Raw genomic sequence first — 6000 nt, 5'->3', positions numbered from 1 at the left:
CACCCCCTCTGTACGATGTACACGAAAGTATTCGGCTGTATATAGGTAACGCGGAAGCTTCATGTCCTTGGAACGTCAATCCGTAGACAAATATACCGCGTGCGAGAAACCATCCCCTTCGTTCGATATATGTATATATACGTACGTACCTACATACCTCGGTTCTCGCAACTCTTGAATACCAACGAAATCTTATACACGTAGTATAGTTCCGGGATGCGTGAAACGACGAACGGAAGTGGTGAAAAGAATTGCGAAACTGTGTAAGACGATGGAAACAACGAAAGGCAAAAAAAAAAAAAAAAAATGAACGGTCCAAAGTGAAAAAGAAAAAAAATAAACGAAGAACTGGCGCCGGTTATCTACGCTCCTTTATTATTGCTCGAGAAACGAAGATGACTTCACGCATCGGAATATAAGGTTGAGTTAAGCCTGCAGTACTGCTACAGATGAATGAAATGACTGGACTGGATGGACGGACGGATGGATGGATGGATGGATGGATTTTTCCGTCACAAGCGAAGGGTTGTATAAGCTGGGAAGCCGGTCGTCTTAATACGTCTGACGTGCGTCCGGGGGAGGGAGAAGGGTTGAAAAAAGGCTGCGTCGTGTTACGTCATTGCGCAAATAAATCCGAAACAATTATAGCCCATTCCGCATTTCTACGTTCTTGAAGTACAACACATAGCGGCGTGGATCTACTCGGTTCCACGCACGGTTAAAAACAAGAAAAAAAAAAACTCGAACAAGCAAATAAAGACGACTTGATTCGTAATCACGGGTTCTCCTTGAAATTACGTCACGGATCCAGAGCGCCCGAAAAAGGTAAAGTATAATTCGGGGCTGCGAACGCGCTGCTTATTCAGAGAACAGGGTGAACTTTCGTACGCGTTGAAATTGGCTAATCGTTGGCGAAGGTTTCCGGCAATTGACCCTTTTTTTTTTTTTTACCGGCATATTATTTCGTTCTCGCCTCTCAATCTCCCGAAGCAACACTACGGTATATTTAGCCGCGCACCGAAGAAGTCGCGAAAAACGATTAAATAATTATCACGTCGCGCGGTTGAAAATTTTTTTTAACAATCACAATCAGATCTCCTCTGAGGCTGCGATTGTGGAAAAATAAGCGGTATGTACTTGAAAAAATATACGCGAAACCTGTTGAAACCGCAGGGAGGATCTGGTCCCATGCCAGAAATATGTGCCCACGTATGACGTACGTGTACACGTGCACGTAATCGTGTAATTTTGAAATCCGGGAGCGACGAGATGATTTTCAAAAGAATATCCGACGTCTTCGGTAATTAAACTCTTCAACGTCAACGTCGCCGTTATGTGTATATATTTCTACCGAATTTTATCAGACGTCAGGAAATATCAGCGAGCAGTTTTATGCGATTCGAAAAAATGATCAAAAAATTTTTACCGTCTGACATCCGATGCGGGGCACGAAGGGCGAAGAAATAGAAATTTCTGGAGGTTCGCGTACACGTTTCACCCTCACGTTGGCTCGTCGTGCCACGTTTGATCTGAAATAAAAAAACGAAGAAATATGACTACAAGTATTTCTACTGGATTTAATTTCTAGCTTTTAATCTCGGTACAACTTTGCGGCAGTTTTTTTTTTTTTTTCGTGTCATCGTTACCATCGTTGACTTGACTATTTATTTTTCATAATGCGAACGGTATGGTCGTAACGGAAAACTTTTACGCAGTGGAGCAGGTGCCCCTAGAGCTTCGATGACGTCTAAATAGGTTAATGAGCTCCATACCTGCACGTTGTATGTGCAGTGTACAGTATTGAATTAATTGGGGAATGTTTGCCTCCAAATTGCGCCCTCGCACTGGCTGATGGTTATAAAATTATGACAATCGATAACGAGCATCGCTGGAGCACGGTAAAAATCGAATGATGAAATGGAAAAAATCAAGGAAATATAGAATGACAGTACGAGAGCACATTTGGATCGAATCAATAGCTATGGATTTTGGAAATTTTCAATTCTTGGGGAAGAAATAAAAATAGTTCATTTGAGGGTATTTCTATGTATTTTAATTCGAGAAACCGTCTCTAAAATTCGTCAAGACATTTGAATTTCTTTCGTACAATTGTAATTTTTTGACGCTTCGACGCTTTCCAGAAAGACGAAAATATTGAGCACCGATATTGAGAATTCCACAAATCGAGAGCAAACGAATCTGCATGATTTCAAATAATTGACTGCACGGAAATTTTTAGAAATCGGATGAGATTTTAGCTGAAAAACGCGATGCAATCAAAAAAAAATTTTTCAGAATTATCTCGAGAGCCTTCGAAATATCAAAAATCTATGAGACGAAGAAATAATTCTTCAGAGTTTAAAAACAATTGGAACCGATGACCTTTGATTTTCTCGCGAAGTCAGATCCCGAAAGGGTCGGAGACTTTTTGTATCTTCCGATCTTATCTGAGGCAATAATTGAAACGAAATTCGGAAAAATCGGATTTCGGAGGTCCTTTCGATCCCCGGATAATCGTCGAAGCGGACCGCGGTTTATAGAGAGAAAACGTCAAGGTCGGCTACAATTACGCTATTGTGGTAGGTTCGCTGGAATTCCGTTATTTCAGGCCCCGTAGGTGAAGAGCCGAAAACCACCCTCGTTTGACCCTATCAGAAACACGTCAAACGAGCGAAGCGGCGTACAGCCTAGACAGACGCGGGGCGAAGGGTACGGGGTCGCAGCTGGGGGCGCAGCGGGCGTATACAATAGTTGGGGGGGCACGGGCCACGAATACTTTGCAAAGACGTAAACAGGGGACCCGAACAAAGTCGCCTTCTCCAGAGGTCAACGAAGGGACGAGTTTCGCTCGACCGCAGATCTGATCAAAGGAAGTATTGTCGCGTTGGAAACGCTTTACCCCCGCAATCGATTATCGTCATCGACTGACTAGCGAGGACCTCGGCCTCCGCCTCCGCCCCCACCTTAACCGGGTACACAAACCACTCGCACGTACAACTAGATACGTTGCACAGGTATGTTAAAACTTCAACGTCTCTTCTCCACTTTCAACGGAATTTACTCCCAACTACCTCGCATCGTTCGAAGGTACGGAGCACACGCCGAGGTGGTACGTGGATACGTTTTTCAAGGAATCGAACCATTGATTTGTAATTTTTGGGGAGCGCGAAGACGACTCTTTATTTCAGTTTCAACGATAAAATGCTCCAGCTGAAATACACGGTTTCGACGGATTCTTCGAAGAGTCAAAATTTACGTTCCCATATAACGCGTGGAGAATTCGTTATACCGATTAATTATCAGGGGAGTTCGCCTTTCGATTTGAATGGTATAAACACACACACACACCTGTAAACTACGTCATACCGCTAGCGTCTGTAATTGTTTTTATAAGTGGGTATAGATGCGATTCAAAAAAAAAAAAAATCAAATAAATGAGCGACGCTGAGGCAACGTTTTAAATTAAACCTGTATTGGCTCTCGATGGTTACCGAGGTAATGAAAAAAAAAAGTAAAAAAAAAATACATATATATATATATATATTCATATACATCTAATAGGGAATTAAAAAGAATCGTGTTATAAATCTGAATTCCTATTTAATTTGCATGAAGAGACACTTAAAATTCCGAACGATACCGACGCGTGAAAAGAATAGGAAATATATATCTGTGGAGAAAATTTTCATTCCTCTCCAGAGCCTCGACGTACTCGCACACCGGGCTATATACCGTACAAAATTTCTCTTTCGCGCCGCGATTCGTTACGATTGATTTTAACGTAGATTCGAGGGGTATTTATTGTTATTACTCGGCGGAAGGCTGGAACCTGGCGGTGGTAACCATTTATTCACACCGTTGCACTTGCCGTCGGAACACAGGCGGACAGAAACGTTCGTCGATGTAACTTAAGGTGAAATAATAAACAAAGCTCTGCTACGCCAATCGGTGCACAAGGCGTCGCGTCAGCACGCCACCACGACTACCTCATCCCCCTAACCTGCGCCCCCCCTCCCCCCCCCCCCCCCCCGGTCGAAATGCACACTTATAAAACGCAGTCGTTCCAGTTATTCCGTATTTTGTTCTTCCCTTTTTCAACCTTTTCATAAACCTATTTTTCTACGTTCTCTTCCTCTTCTTAATTCTTTTTTACTCTCACCGCGTACCCGCGCTACCTATTGTGCTTCTGGAAATTTATTTTAATTTTCTTTTTTTTTCGTCCACCAAGAGGTGAACTTCAAGAACCCCCGCGGGCGGTAAGCTCTCCATTTCAACGGTAAAGTTTCCCTCGTCAACGCGCCTCGGATGACTCGACTTAATATTTTTTTTTTCCCAAATAAAAAAAAATCCGCTCCGTTCCGCGGAGTCGCGGGAATCGGAACCGCGCGCGCGAGATTTTCGACGGGACACGCCGCCGCGTACGGAGGTGACGAGATGCGACAGGGTTGAGGAGGTGCAACCTGCGGTATACAGGTTGCACGTTTCAGGACATACACCCGTTCGCCTGTACTCGAATCTATAGTGCGACTCGTTTATTTGGCGAGGAAGTTTAGCAGCAGGAGCAGCGACGGTGGTTATGATAGCGTCGTTTACTCGTTGTCGCAGCGTACGCGCCGTGTACCGTACGTACTATACGGTCTGAAATTAGTATCGGTAATTAGGCGCGCTCTTTGGTACAACAATATAAATCTAATTAAGCGGAGCGCGACATATGGCGGTTATCTGGTACGGCGCGCGGTAGTGGGTGGTTATGATGACGACGGGGGTGTATGTGGGTACGACGGTGAATATACATATATGTATTCGTATTCGCGTGCGTTTCAAGCGGCCATGGAGCCTAGTTGACTCGAGAGTGCCTCAGCTGATGATGTATTTCGACGTCGATGTGGATTACACGTCGTACGCGTATCCGTAGCCGGTTGCGTGTATACGTACCTATACACCTCTTATTTTTCACGTTCGCCAAAAGCCCTAGGTTTTTCCCGAGGCTTTCGAAAGTTTTTTTTTTTTTTGTTTTTTCTTCAAACCAGGTGCCACGTTTCGACGCATATCGTAGACAGAGCTGATACGCCGAATATGCAAAGTCTGGGAAACGGGGTGCGGGACGCGGGTAGGGAAAAAAGTTCATTCCATTCTACAAACAACTCGGATGTGTACCTACTTTTGTATAAATCAGAATTACTCCGAACGCTTTTTTTCTCTAGGATTAATTACCGGCGTGATTTATGAAATTGGAGAAACGGGCTTCGAATCAAAAGCAGAAAAATAAGGTTCTCCCAACTTCGAGATATACGTACACGTATACGTAAAACACGCGGAGGCACGTGGATCGTGAGATCGGAGTCGAACGTAGACGGCAGATGAGGGAGGCGTCGATCGGGTGTGGGTGGGGGTGAGTTTTAAATGAGGGATTCCCCGGGTATTAGTCCCCCGTGCGAGTGTCACGTGATAGAAAACCGTGAACTGTGTGGGACAATAGGAGCGTAGGTAGGACCAGCGATCCGGGATTAATCCGACATTGCGACCGAGTGCATCTCTGATTGGAGCTTCCCGATCCAACGACCATTCTGACACGGATGATCGGCTGGCATCCTCTATATTGGATTCGCGAAACTTGGAAGCCCATCCGTACAGACGTGACGCATATGTATATATTCAATTCGATTTAGGTACATGTACATATAGAAATGGAAATCTACGAGCGGGGAAAAAGAAAATTCAACTAAAAGGAGGAGAGAGTGATTTTCAGCCCTTCGACACCCTTACTACAGAGTTATATACATATGGGTAATAACGAGCGAGAGAATGGAATACTAAATTTTCATTTGCGAGCTCACTACTATACGTGTTCACCTTACACCCGAATTTTCGACGCTTTCGAAAGAAAAGGGACTAAAAAATCAATAACTTGACGAATAAAAGAATAGTAGCTACATGTCTTATATACAATATACCTATTTACCCGTTTCGTATTTCGAAGGGTTCTAATCAGAAAACTTT

Source organism: Athalia rosae, chromosome 3, assembly GCF_917208135.1.
Source record: "Athalia rosae chromosome 3, iyAthRosa1.1, whole genome shotgun sequence".
Lineage (NCBI taxonomy): Eukaryota > Metazoa > Arthropoda > Insecta > Hymenoptera > Athaliidae > Athalia > Athalia rosae.
This window is presented reverse-complemented; position numbering follows the sequence as displayed.